At 38.0% G+C, this 15,463-nt stretch overlaps 1 pseudogene; it reads left to right on the plus strand.

Moving 5' to 3' along the window:
- The first annotated feature begins 6,670 nt into the window (after window positions 1-6,670).
- Window positions 6,671-8,315, plus strand: LOC131511567 (large ribosomal subunit protein uL6-like; annotated as a pseudogene).
- Window positions 8,316-15,463: the final 7,148 nt, after the last annotated feature.

Here is a 15,463-nt window from a genome sequence, read left to right on the forward strand (position 1 = left end):
CCTAAGGTAAGGTGTATATGGTAGATAGGTGAATGAATGCACACAAAAAATTCTATCCATTTATAAAACATACAAGGACACAAACTGAGATATAAAACATGAAAAAAATATTTCATTTGCCTAAGAACTAGGTTATAAGCACATAAAAGAAATTTAGAATAGGATAGCTTAAAAGTTGCAATACAACTTAAAAATATAATTAAGTAGATTAAATAAGTACCTTTTTTAGAGTTAAAAGTTAAGTTAAAAGGTTTAACAATGGACATTGAATATGATGGAATTAATTTTTAGAAGAAGGAAGAGGAATGGCTTTGAAAACCAGAGGGCCTGAATTTCACAGATTCTTACAACCAGCAGTACTTAAAACCTGGAATTAAAAAAAAAAAAAAAAACAACAATTGGCAAGCTAGGCTCTGGAAGAACCACAAGGGCAAGAGAAAACTGAGTCCCCATACTTAAAGAGACAGTACAACAAATAACCCAGCAGAGATACAGCATAGAATCAGACTTTGAAAGCCAGCTGGAGCATACAGGAGGGAGGGTTATTTACTAATCTCAGAGCAAGTCCTGGAGGGGGACAGAAGTTGCTGGAGACCTCCAGGAACAAAGGGACTGGCAGGTGCCATTTCCCTCCCACACCCCCTAGGGCAAACATATGGGCACCTACGGGACCCAATACCTAACTTCCTAGCACTGCTGCCCTGCCTTTCCACACTGTGCTTCCACGAATCCACCCCTCCCAACAGCCTGCCTCAGTCCAGGGGGCTGCAGAACCCCTCCTGCAGAGGACCAGCTGTACTCAAAGCTAGCTAGCACTGCTGCCCCACCCTACTGCCCCCATGCTGGGCTTTGTAGATCCACTATCTCCAATACACCTTTGGCTAGAGTACATGCAGGGCAGTGTCACAGGCCTGGCAGTGTGCAAGCAGCTGCTATAGTGACCAGCACCACTTCAAAGTGATTCCTGCCCCCAAAGAAGGAATGATAACCACACACCAGTCAGATGGAGGCCCCAGCAGTGGACTGGAAGCAGACACTAGTCTGACAGCAGGTCCTGCCCACCAATGAAAACTTCTCAGGGGATAACACAGGAAAAGTACACTGTGGTTTGGTGCTACTGCATTCTGGCAAATGCCTGTTCTGATTCAACTCAAGCCCAAGGTGGCCCAGATTGGCCCACTGACACCACTGGAACCAAATATTGCACACGACAAGCAAAGAGCCATTGCAAATGACTGGTCTAAAGGAAAAAAGTGGCTCAGCCACAACAGCAGGGTGCATATATTACACATTGGAGACACCAAGTGCCAGATTCTGATGAACAGGAGACACTGCACAGCAGGACACTACAGGGCCTCTTCTTCATAAGGACATTACTTTCAAGTGCAGATATATCCATTTTTCCTAACACACACAAACAGACACAGAGAGTTAAACAAAATGAGGAAGCAGAGGAATATGTCCCAAAAGAAAGAAAAGAACAAAATTGCAGCAAGAGATCTAAGTGAATGGAGATACATAATATGCCTAATAGACAATTTAAAGTAATGATTATAAAGATATTTACTGGACTTGAGAAAAGGGTGAAAGACATCAGTGAGACCCTTAACAATGAGATAAAAGAGAACCAATCAGAGATGAAGAACACAATAAATGAAATTAAAAATACACTAGATGGAATAAATAGTAGATAAGATGAAACAGAAGAATGAATCAGTGAGCTAGAGGACAGAGTAATGGAGAGTAATCAGGCTGAGCAGATGAGTGAAAAAATAATTATGCAAAATGAGAATAGACTTAGGGAACTCAATGCCACCATCAAGCATAGTATTCTCATTAGAGGGATCTCAGAAGAAAAGGAGAGAGAAAGGGGTCAGAAAACTTATTTGAAGAAATACTAGCTAAAATCTTCCCTAATCTGGGGAAAGAATCAGAAATCCAGATCAGGAAGCACAGAGATCCTCCAACGAAATCAACCCAAAGAGGCCCACACTAAAACACAGTAATTAAGATGGGAAAAAGTGGTGATAAGAGAGGAATTTTAAAACAGCAAGAGAAAAGAAAGAAATTACATACAAGGGAATCAACAGATTTTTTAGCAGAAACTTTGCAGGCCAGAGGAGAGTGGCACGATATATTCAAAATGCTGAAAGGAAAAAATCTGCAGCCAATACTCTATCCAACAAGGCTATCATTCAGAATAGAAGGACAGATAATGAGTTTCCAGACAAACATAAGTTAAAGGAATTCATGACCACTAAATCAGTCTTACAAGAAAAGTTAATGGGGACTCTTTGAGTGGAAAGGAAAGACCATAAGCAAGAGTAAGGAAAGTAGGAAGCACAAAATCAGTAAAAACAAGTACATCTTTAAAAATCAGGTTCACAAAATGAAAGGATATAAAGTATGTTACCATATTCCTAAAACATGGAGAGGAGAGGAATAAAGAATGGGTTCAATCTTAAGCAACCATCAACTTAATATAGACTGCTATATGCAGAAGATGTTATATGCAAACTGAATAGTCACCAGAAATCAAAAACCAGTAATAGATATGCAAAATTAAAGAGAAAGAAATCCATGTATGTAACTAAAGAAAGTCAACTAATCTTGAGAGAAGAGAGCAAAAGAAGAAAGGAATGGAGGAAAACTGCAAAAACAACCATAAAACAAGTAACAAAATGACAATAAATGCATACCTATCAATGATTACTTTGAAGGTAAATGGACCAAACTCTCCGATCAAAAGACATAGGGTGATAGAATGGATAGAAAACAAGACCCATCTATATGCTGCCTACAAGAGACTTATTTCACACCTAAAGACATATGCAGATTGAAAGTGAAGGAGTGGAGAAGCATTTATCATGCAAATGGATGTGAAAAAAAAAAAAAAAAGCCAGAGTAGCAAAACTTATATTGGACAAAATAGACTTTTTTTTTTTAACTTGTATTTATTTTTGAGACAGAGAGAGACAGAGCATGAACGGGGGAGGGCCAGAGAGAGAGGGAGACACAGAATCTGAAACAGGCTCCAGGCTCTGAGCTGTCAGCACAGAGCCTGACGCGGGGCTCGAACTCATGGGCCACGAGATCATGACCTGAGTTCGCCGAACTCAGACGCTTAACTGACTGAGCCACCCAGGCGCCCCCAAAATAGACTTTAAAACAAAGACTGTAGCAAGAGACAAAGAAGGACACTATATAGTCATAAAGGGAACAATCCAACAATAACAATTGTAAATATTTATGCAGCCATGATGGGAGCATCCAAATACTTAAAGCAGTTAATGACAAACATAAAGGAAGTAATCAATAGTAATAAAATAATAGGAGAATTTAACACCCCTAAAAAACCAATAGAACAGATTAATGAAACGAGGAGTTGGTTATTTGAAAAGATCAACAAAATTGATAAACCTTTAGCCAGACTCAAAAAAAAAAAAAAAAAAAAGAGAGAGAGAGAGGACTCAAACAAAACCAGAAAGAGGAGAAATAACTGACACCACAGAAACACAAAGAATTATAAGAGAATATTTTGAAAATTATATGCCAGAAAATTGGACAACCTAGAAGAAATGGATAAATTCCTAAAAACATACAACCTCCCAAATTTGAATCAGGAAGAAATAGAAAAGTTTGAACAGACCAATGACCACCAATGAAAATTGGATCAATAATCCCCAAACTCCCAACAAACCAAAGTCCAGGATCAGATGCTTCACGGGTGAATTCTACCAAAAATTTAAAGATAAGTTAGTACCTATTCTCAAACTATTCCAAAAAATAGAAAAGGAAGAAAAATTTGGAAATTCATTCTACAAGGCCTGCATTACCCTGATATCAAAACCAGATAAAGAAAAGAAGAGAACTACAGAACAATATCTCTGATGAACATAGATACAAAAATCCTCAACAAAATACTAGCAAACCAAACCCAACAATACATTTAAAAAAATTATTCACCACAATTAGGGATACCTGGATGACTCAGTCAGTTAAGCATCTGACTCATGATTTCATTTCAGGTCATGATCCCAGGGTTATAGGATCAGACCTCCTTTGGGCTCCATGCTGAGTGTGGAGCCTGCCTAAGATTCTCTCCCTTCCTCCCTCTTCCCCTCTCTCTTGCTCATGTTTGCTCTCTCTCTCTCTCTCTCAAATAAAATTAAAAAAATCATTTACCATGGTCAAGTGGGATTTATTCTTGGGATGCAAGTATGTCTCAATATTTGGAAATCAACGAATGTAATACATCACATCAATAAGAGAAAGGCATGTGATCATTTCTATAGATGCAGAAAAATTATTTGACAAAATACAACATCCATTCATGATAAAAACCCTCAACAGAGTGGGTTTAAAGGGAAGATACTTCAACATAATAAAGGCCGTATAGGAAAAACCCACAGCTAATATCATACTCAATGGTGAAAAACAGAGCTTTCCCCCTAAGATCAGGAACAAGACAAGAGTGTCCTCTCTCACCACTTTTATTCAACATAGTACTGGAAGTCCTAGCCACAGCAATCAGAATGAAAAAAGGAATAAAAGGCATCCAAGTTAGTAAGGAAGAGGTAAAACTTTCACTACTTGCAGATGACATGATATGATATATTGAGAACCCTAAAGATTTCACCAAAAACTACTAGAACTGATAAATGAATTTAATAAAGTCCAGGATACAAAATTAGTGTACAGAAATCTGTTGCATTTCTATTCACTAATAATGATGCAAAAAAAGAGAAATTAAGAAAGCAATCCTATTTACAATTGCACAGAAAATAATAAAACACCTTGATGAAAGAAATTGAAGATGACACAAACACATAGAAAGATATTCCATGCCCATGGATTGGAAGAACAAATATTGTTAAAATGGTAGTATTACTCAAAGCAACGTACAGATTTAATGCAATTCCTATCAAAATACCAGAAGCATTTTTACTAGAACTAAAAAAAAAAAAAAAAAAAAAAAAAAAAAAAAAAAAAAAATCCTAAAATTTGTATGGAATGACAAAAACCCTGAAGAGTCAAAACAATCTTGATAACGAAAAATAAAGTTGGGGTGCCTGGGTGGCTCAGTCAGTTAAGCGTCCAACTTCTGCTCAGGTCATGATCTCGTGGTTTGTGGGTTTGAGCCCCACATCGGGCTCTGTGCTGACAGCTCAGAGCCTGGAACCTACTTCAGATTCTGTGTCTTGCTCTCTCTCTGCCTCTCCCCTGCTCACGCTCTGTCTCTCTCTGTCTCAAAATAAATAAAACATTAAAAAAAAATTTTTTTTAAGAAAAAGTTGGAGGCATCACAATTCGAGATTTCAAGTTATACTACAAGGCTGTAGTAATCAAAACAGTATGGTACTGGCACAAAAATAGACACATGGATCAATAAAACAGGATAGAAAAACCAGAAACAGGGGTGCCTGGGTGGCCTAGCTGGTTAAGCGGCCGACTTTGGCTCAGGTCATGATCTTGCAGTCCGTGAGTTTGAGCCCCGCGTTGGGCTCTGTGCTGACAGCTCAGAGCCTGGAGCCTGTTTCAGATTCTGTGTCTCCCTCTCTCTGACCCTCCCCCATTCATGCTCTGTCTCTCTCTGTCTCAAAAATAAATAAACATTAAAAAAAATTTAAAAAAAAGAAAAAGAAAAACTGGAAACAAACCACAATTATAAGATACATTAATCTTCAACAAAAGAGGCAAGAATATGCAATGAGAAAAAAGCAGTCTCTTCAACAAATGGTGTTGAGAAAACTGGACAGCTACATGCAGAAGAATGAAACTGGACCACTTTATTTCACCATACACAAATAATGGTCAAAATGGATTAAAGACCTAAATGTAAGATGTGAAACAATAAAAATCCTAGAAGAGAGCATAGGCAGTAATTTCTCGGATATCAGCCATAGCAACATTTTTCTAGATATGTCTCCTGAAGCAAGGGAAATGAAAGCAAAAGTAAATTATTGAGACTACATCAAAATAAAAAGCTTCTGTACAGCAAAGGAAACAGTCAACAAAAGACAACAAAACTAAAAGACAACCTACTGAATGGGAGAAGATATTGCAAATGATATATCTGATAAAGGGTTAATATCAAAAATTTATAAAGAACTTACAAAACTCAACACCCAAAAAATAATCCAATTAAAAAATCAGCAGAAGACATGAACAGATACTTCTTCAAAGAAGACATCCAGATGGCCAACAGACACATGAAAAGATACTCAACAGCACTCATCATCAGGAAAATGCACATCAAAACCACAATGAGATATCACCTCACACCTGTCAGAATAGCTAAAATAAAAAAACACAAGTAACAAGTACTGGCAAGGATGTGGAGAAAAAGGAACCCTCATGCACTGTTAGTTGGAATGCAAACTGGTGCAGCCACTGTGGAAAAACAGTATGGCGGTTCCTCAAAAAATTAAAAATAGAACTACTCTACAGTCCAATAATCCCACTCTGGGTATTTACCCAAAGAATACAAAAGCACTGATTCTAAAGGATACATGCACCCTTATGTTCATTGCAGCATTATTTAAAATAGCCAAATTATGGAAGCAACCCAATGTCCATTGAAAGATGAATGGATAAAGAAGATGATATAGATATAGATATAGATATAGATATAGATATAGATATAGACATAGACATAGATATAGATAGACATATAGATACACACACAATGGAATATTATTCAGCCATAAAAAATGAAATCTTGCTATCTGCAACCACATGGATGGAGCTAGCGAGTATAATGCCCAGTGAAATGTCAGGGAAAGACAAATATGATTTCACTCAATACATGGAATATAAGAAGCCAAACAAAAGATCAAAGGGAAAAAGAGAGAGAGATAAATCAAGAAACAAACTCAACTGCAGAGAACAAACTGATGGTTACAAGAACGAGGCGGGTGGAAGGATGGGTGAAATAGGTGAAGGAGATTAAAAATACACTTACTGTTTTGGCAGCATCTGAGAGAATGAAGACCATTCTCATCAATCAAACGACTGACATTCCAGAAAATGCTGACATCACTCTTAAGGGACCCACTGTTTTGTAAAGGGTCCTTTACAAACCCTGTGAAGGGACTTCAGTCACATCATTGTAGACCTCGGTGTTCTTGGAAAGAAAAAGAGAAGGCTCCAAGTTGACAAATGGTGGGGAAATAGAAAAGAATTGGCTATTGTTGTTTGCACTATCTATAGTCATGCACAGAACATGATGAAGGGTGTTACACTAGGTTTCCATTACAAGATGAGGTCTGTGTATGTCACTTCCCCCATCAATGCTGTTATTCAGGAGAATGGTTCTCTTATTGAAATTTGTAATTTCTTGGGTGAAAAATACATCCACAGGGTTCAGATGAAACCAGGTATTGCTGGTTCAGTATCTCAAGCCCAAAAAGAAGAGTTAATTCTTGAAGGAAATGACATTGAACTTGTATCAAACTCAGCTGCTTCGATTCACAAAGTCACAACAGTTAAAAACAAGGATATCAGAAAATTTGGGGATGATATCTATGTTTTTTTCCTTTTTTTAATTTTATTTTTAATTTTTTTTAAATTTACATCCAAATTAATTAGCATATAGTGAAACAATGATTTCCGGAGTAGATTCCTTAATGCCCCTTAACCATTTAGCCCATTCCCCCTCCCACAACCCCTCCAGCAACCCTCAGTTTGTTCTCCATATTTATGAGTCTCTTCTGTTTTGTCCCCCTCCCTGTTTTATATTATTTTTGTTTCCCTTCCCTTATGTTCATCTGTTTTGTCTCTTAAAGTCCTCATATGAGTGAAGTCATATGATTTGTGTCTTTCTCTGACTGACTAATTTCACTTAGCATAATACCCTCCAGTTCCATCCACGTAGTTGCAAATAGCAAGATATCATTCTTTTTGAGCCTTGTGATACATTTTTTTTCAGTTTACTTATTTATTTTGAGAGAGACAGAGACTGTGCAAGTGAAGGAGGAGCAGAGAGAGAGGGTAAGAGAGGATCCCAAGCAGGCTCCATGCTGCCAGTGCAGGGCCACATGCGGGATTTGAGCTCACAAAACCATGAGATCATGACTTGAGCCAAAACTGAGAGACACTTAACTGAGCCACCCAGCTGCCCCAAGACTTAGTGATATTTAAAAGATGCAATGGGGGGCGCCTGGGTGGCACAGTCGGTTAAGCGACCGACATCAGCCAGGTCACGATCTCACGGTCCGTGAGTTCGAGCCCCACGTCAGGCTCTGGGCTGATGGCTCGGAGCCTGGAGCCTGTTTCCGATTCTGTGTCTCCCTCTCTCTCTGCCCCTCCCCCGTTCATGCTTTGTCTCTCTCTGTCCCAAAAATAAATAAAAAACGTTGAAAAAAAAAATTTAAAAGATGCAATGAGGGGCACCTGGGTGGCTCAGTCGGTTAAGCGGCCGACTTCAGCTCAGGTCATGATCTCGCAGTCCATGAGTTCGAGCCCCGCGTCAAGCTCTGTGCTGACAGCTCAGAGCCTGGAGCCTGTTTCAGATTCTGTGTCTCCCTCTCTCTGACCCTCCCCGTTCATGCTCTGTCTCTCTCTGTCTCAAAAATAAATAAACGTTAAAAAAAAATAAAAAATAAAAGATGCAATGAAAGCTGTATTGATTTGGGGGAGAAAAAGAATATACTTATCATGATGAGCCCTGAGTAATGTATAGAATTGTTGAATTACTATAATGTACACCTGAAACTAATATAACAATGTATATTAAGTATACTTGAATTAAAATTAAAATGTTAAAAAAGTAGATGTATTTCATTGATATGTTGTATTTTAAAATGAAAAAACAAAATACAGTATCTACTAAATGCATCTGCCCCAAAAGTTGACATTGAAAATATAGCTATAAATATGAAATAAAAATGGAATTTAAAAAAAGGAGGAAAGGGAGAAGCCCAGGAAGAAGAAGAAAAGAAAAAATGTTAAGGATTATTATTGGGTGATTTTGTAATCATTTTGAAATTCAAAATGTTTTTAAATTGAATTTTCTGTGTCTTAGGTCTTTTAAAGATTACACCATATTTGCAGTCAACTGATAATATATGGATTTTTTTGGTATGAGGTTTCTAATGTATTAATATTCTTTACTTTTTAGATAAAAAACTCGAATGCATGATTAGGGGAATATATTTTACATTTTGATGAAAGAATAAATTATGTGGACTGAATGAAACTTTGGGGGCTTATGACTTAAGTATTATTTAAAAGTCTTCTCTAGAATTACTTTAATTGGTTATGAGTTCTCAGAAATAAAGTATAGCCTTGAAAATATAATCACTAAGCTATCAATTTTAAATATTTATTTTAATTATTTAAAGAAAAACTGATCTCTTTGTCTCAAAATCCTTCGCTTAAGCAGAAGCACTCCTATTTTATATGCTAGGTACAATAGCAGGTAGGTGTGGTGGACATCACTGCTACTCCACAGTCTTTCCAACTCTCCTCCTCTTCTGGCATGTGAAATCATTGTTTTTCTACCTCCTTGAAGTTAGGTGCAGTCATGTGTCTTGCTTTGGCTAATGTGCAGAAGAGAAGTGCACCACTTGTAGGTGGCATTAAAGAGCCTGTTCATTACTCTTTATGTTTTCTCTTCCTTTTTTTTGTGTGTTGACCTAGGAGGGTGCATGTTTCATAGAGTAAATGCTTCAGACAGTCATCCATGGAAGACAGGTTTCCAGGACCTGCAGACTTAGGGTGAGCAAGAAATAAAGTTTGTTCCATTTTTCACGAAGACTTGAGAGTTGTTTGTTACTACAGCATAATCAAGACCCTCTGATTATAGTTGGTAAATCAAAAAAGGTGGTTAAAACAAAGAATCTTAAACATACTGCATATGTAATTCTAATTAGTTTTAGTTTATAATAAGTAGGTGTGTATAAAATAATAAATATTTTTGTTGTTGTTAACCAACAGCTTTCCTTTGAATATGAATTTGTCAACCTGAGTTCCATGCTGTCTTTCGCTCATTACCACATAGATCATGCTTTGTATGTGATTTTCCCTGGAACAAAGAGGTAAGGACCCGGGAGATGCATTCTGAGTGAATACTCTCCTGGCTTTTTACGTTGACCCCTTGCAAACATTTTGCACTTGTCTCTCTCCTTTAGGGTTTAGGTAAAGGGGATTAAGAGGTACAAACTTCCAGTTATAAAATAAATAAGTCATGAGGATGAAAATACAGCATAGAAAACATAGGTAATAATATTGTAATAACATTGTGTGGTGACAGATGGTAACTACACCTATCATTGTGAGAATTATGTAATGTATAGAATTGTCAAATCACTGTGTTTTACACCTGAAACTAATATAACATTGTATGTCAACTATACTTCAATAAAAAAAAAAAAAAACAGACACTTAAAAATATAAGCCTACTTTGACGGCATTTTTTACAGAGACTTACCTTTATCAAGTCTTTCTAAAACACTCTCCTTAGTTTTCATATGAATATCTGTCATTTTCACACTCTTGTTCATCAGTATATGTGGTATTTAATGAAATTGTTTAACTTTAATAACAAGTATTAATGGTAGAAAATATTAGGAATCAACACAACTGTTTCTTAACAAGCACATAATTCATTCAGCTAGAGTAGAAGACTAAAGAATACTAGAGAATAAGCTACTGATCATGAGTTTTGCTGCAGAGAGCACCAGTCCAGGCTTTACATTGGAGCCTAGAGAATCAGTATATTGGACACAAATCTGGTACATCTCAGGAATTCTAAATGACCTTCTTCCTTCTCCCTCTTAGGTGGCACCTACTCACACTAAGGTACCTTTCGTCTTGGGAAAGAAACTGAAGAGGTTTTCTCATAGTCTGGCTAGGAAATAGTGGAGCGAAAGTTCTAACCTAGACAGACTGATTCCTAACCAGGGTGAGAGAGGACAGGAAAATACTGAAATGGAGTTTGAGGCACATGATAGAAATAAGACAGCCTGGGTAGGAATGCTGATGCCAGATCAGAGGCTTTCTAAACAATTGCTCAGAAATTAAGCAGCCTCCAGGTAAAGTAAATCAGAGTGTAAACCTGCTCCTTTTGAAAGAGGAGCTATTTCTGCTTTTTATAATAATTTCTGCAGATGGCTGGAGTTTTCAAATGTTATTTCATTTATCCAGCCATTCAACAAATATTTAATAAATACCTGCTGGGCCATGGGAGATTTTAGGCACTGTGGATATACAGATATAATTAAGGTAAAGCCCAAACATTAAGAAATTTATAGACTGATAGAGAAGACTGACAAGTACTCAAAAAACTAGAATAAAATAACAATAAACATGGGGTGTGAGCAGCACAGAGGAGTGTATCAAACGCCTTGCCTGCGGCTAGAGGAGTGGAGAGACATCCCAGAGACAACGAAGAAGAGTAGAGTCCTGAGCACTGGACATCATTTTTCTAGGAGACAAGGGGAGGAAAGGACATTTTAGGCAGAAGGAATAGCACACAGCAGGAAATGGAATCATGAGTATAGTGCATTCCAGAAACAGCTGTTAACGTGGTAGATTTAGAGTATGGCCAGAAGAACCATATAATTCACCCACAAAACCAGGATGATACTTCTGAGAGTGAAATGGGGGTGCTTTTCATAATTGCTCTGGGACAACAGGAACAAACAGGCACTGTCCCAGGTAAACTAGGATGTTTGGTCACCCCAAGGGAGGAGGCTACAGAATGGGAAGGGTTTAGGAATCACTTAGACTTGAATTTGAAACAAGTCTTGGATGGTCAGAGGCAGAGTGACTGTGTTCAGTCAGTTATTTGGCTGACAATTTCCTCTCATCTGTAAAATGGAAATAATTTCTTCCTTGTAGGTTTGTGCTATGACTGTATGCGATAACACATATAATGCAGCTAGTATAAGCTAGATTATACTATGTGCCCAATAAATGTTTCCCCGGTGTCTACACTACCCCCACCATAGGACAGAGAAGGAGGATGAGGCTGGAGGGTTAGGCAAGTATTAGATTTCCATAGATCTTTTATATCATGCTAAGGAGTTTAAATTTAACCTGGAAAAAATAAGCAGAGGATTTATCCAATCATATTTGTGCTTTAGAAATTTGAGTCTGGCTGCAATGTTTAAGATATATAGCAAGGCAGTGAGTCATACTGAGGAGCTCCTGATGACCTCTGGCACTACAAAACTTTGAGATCTTCATATTTTTGGAGGAGACATAACCTCTGCAGATGTTGGAAAATGGGGGTGGGTACAGCCTATCACTGTCTGGAGGAGTGGGAGGGAGAGCCAGCAATGGTGGTTTAGAATGGGAAGTTCTGACAACTCCCTAAAATCAGGTTCTCATTGTAGTTCCAGACCTGCAGCATCCGGGAACTTGAATTTGCTAGAAAAGCAAATTCTAAACACTAAGTAGACCTACTGAATCAGCAAGTTGGCGGTGGTGGTGGGGGGGGGGGGGGTCCAATGATCTGTGTTTTAAACAGCCTGCTGGGATATTCGGATAGATATGAAAGTTTGGTAAATCCAATTCAAAGTATCCTGCAAGGCTAAAAATTAAATAGGAGATCGAGGTCTGTGAATCAAGAATAGTAATGAATATGTCCCTAAACTAAGGGAGAAACAGAGGTAGGCATTGAAGCCAAAATATAAAGCCAGGGATTTGGAGTACCAGGGAGATAAAAAGAAGGCACCCCTAATTGAGAAAATAAACAAGCAGTTGAGATGGTCTTTGGGAAACACCTGGAATAAGTATTATAGCTTATTTTAGTTTCCTGCTGTAACAAAGCACCACAAACAGGGTGGCTTGAACAACAGAAAATTATTCTCTTATACCTCTGGAGGCTGGAAGCCAGAAACCAAGGGCTGCCTGGGTGGCCTGGTTAAGCATCCGACTTCGGCTCAGGTCATGATCATGACGTCGCGATTCTGCGTCGGGCTCTGTGCTGACAGCTCAGAGCCCGGAGCCTGCTTCAGATCTGTGCCTCCCTCTCTCTGCCCCTCCCCTGCTCAAGCTCTGTCTCTCTCTCTCTCTCAAAAATAAATAAACATTTAAAAAATTAAAATAAAAAGAAGCCAGAAACCAAGGTGTCAGGAGGGCTATGCTGTCTCCGAAGCTCTAGGTAGAACCCTTCCCTGCCTCGTTCTAGTTTCTGGTGGTGCTCCACCCTTGGTGCTCCATGACTTGCAGGTGCAACACTCTGACCCTGGCCTTCTCTGTGTGTGTCTCTCCCTCCACGTCTCTTCTTACAGCTCACAGTCATCTTGGATTGGAGTCCATTCTGATAACCTCATCTTAACTAATTACATCTGCAGCATTACTATTTCCAAATCAAGTCACATTCTGAGATACTAGGAATTAACACTTAAACATATTTTGGAGGCAGAACTAGGACATAAACCAGCCCATAACCCATAAACCAGCTCTTATAAGCTGGCACTGCATAGTTTGGGTCCCCTGAGAATGACCCTGAAACAGAGATTCATGTTTAAATAGTTTATTTGGCAAGTCCAAGAAAATACCTTAGAGAAGTGGGAAGGTGGGGCAGGGAAAAAGAAGGCATTCAAGAAAGTGTGTGGGCAACTGGGGCTTAATCTGTTAGAGAACTCTGGGAAACATATAGAACCTATGCCTCGAACACAAAACAAAACCCATGCCTCAGAGGGGACTCAGGTGTTTTTATAGCCCCAGATGAGGGTACTCAGGGGTGCCATGAACTCTTAGGCATTTCCAATCTGCTACAAGCAAAGGAAGAATAGGTCTTACTGGCCAGGAAAGCCCTTAGGTAAAGAGATGCTGGCAGTTGTCAGTCAGGCCAACATACGCAGAAATGGTCAAGACTGAGGGCGGAAGTAACAGAGGCATCTGCTATAAGTGGAAGGTCTGGCTTTAGAAAAGTAGGATAAAATAAGGAAATAAATAAATGCAAACCTCACACATAAGTCAGCAAATTTATGGGTCAGGAAGTCTATACAATATAAAATGGCCAATTTGACTTTTAAAATTTCTCACTGAGTTGAGTTGATTTTGTTTACTCTAGACCAAAGCTTTATAGCCACTGAACTGTAAAACAACAACAACAACAACAACATAGGGAAGGAAGGAAGGAAGGGAGAAAGATTTTATATGATTTTAATTATTGTAAAATTACTGATGAGACTATTTGGAGCTTTTCAAGATAGTTCATTTTTCCAGGGTTGGGAGAATTAAACAACAACAACAACAAAAGGAAAAGTAGGGAGAGATTCTCACAGCTTCCTACACCTCAGAAGGACACACCTGGACAGAGAGAATCTAAATAACCTGCCCATGATCATTTAATGAAGTATAGAAATGTCTGGAAACAACGTTTTCTGCTTTGGCTTCTTTTTTGCTTCTTTAGCTCCTCAGCTGTGTCTAACTTATCTGGAAGACTAATATAAACTGAACTGGTATATGGTGCTCTTTTCTAAAGTGGCACAGTAGATTTCTTAGTATTAAGGGTTTTTTTTAAGTTTATTTATTTATTTTGAAAGAGAGAGATGGCACTAGTGTACATACATGTGTGAGCCAGGGGTGGGGTGGGGGGAAGAGTAAGGGGGGGGGGAGAGTTGGAGAGAGAGAGAGAGAGAGAGAGAGGATAATCTCAAGCAGGCCAGAGCCGAAATCAAGAGTCAGATGCTCAGCGGACTGAGACACAGGTGCCTATTAATGTTTATTTTTAAGGTGGACACCTCACATTTTTACATAGGTAGAAGTTAATGCCACCATTATCTTATTTAAAAAAAGGAAACTGAGGCTCAGAGTTTTTTTGCTTAAGGTCATACAGCAAGTTTTTAATAGAATCAGGATTACAATTCAAGATTTTTTTTCTCTTTTATCTGCATTCTTTTCAACTAAATACAACTATTTTCTGGTTATTTAGGAAATATATATACATTATGATCCAGCCATGGAGATTGCTTTCATAAAATATACTTCACTGGGGTTAGAGGCACTCCAACATAATTTGACCTTCTCATATTTGAACTGGGTGCCAGGAAAGTGGCAAATGTCAAAAAAAGTGTTTTTCTTCTTCACATATTGTGCTTTGTAACTCAAACATTTTGCATACAGAATGATGTTTCTTACCAATATAATAATAAAAAATCCAGTGTGGTTAAATCATAATAACTTCAAATGATAACATAATTGAAGTTGTATGCAAAAAAGTTTAGCTAACAAAGAATAATTTTCAACACCAGAATAGCTAGCTGGTCCTGGAATAGTCAACGGAGGAAAGAGAATCCAATTATTACATTCCCAACATAGTATTTAGTGGAGAATCAAAGCTTTATAGGCTCATAATTTATAATCATCTCATGCAAAAAAAAAATCATGAAAATTATACTTGTGAGAAAATTTCAGTAAAGTTATACAAATAGATACAGATTTTATATTTTCTTTTGGCAATGATTAAAGTTAGAAGGAAAATTTTGTGTGAATCTCTAGATTC

This window comes from Neofelis nebulosa, chromosome 1 (assembly GCF_028018385.1).
Source record: "Neofelis nebulosa isolate mNeoNeb1 chromosome 1, mNeoNeb1.pri, whole genome shotgun sequence".
Taxonomy (NCBI): Eukaryota; Metazoa; Chordata; class Mammalia; order Carnivora; family Felidae; genus Neofelis; species Neofelis nebulosa.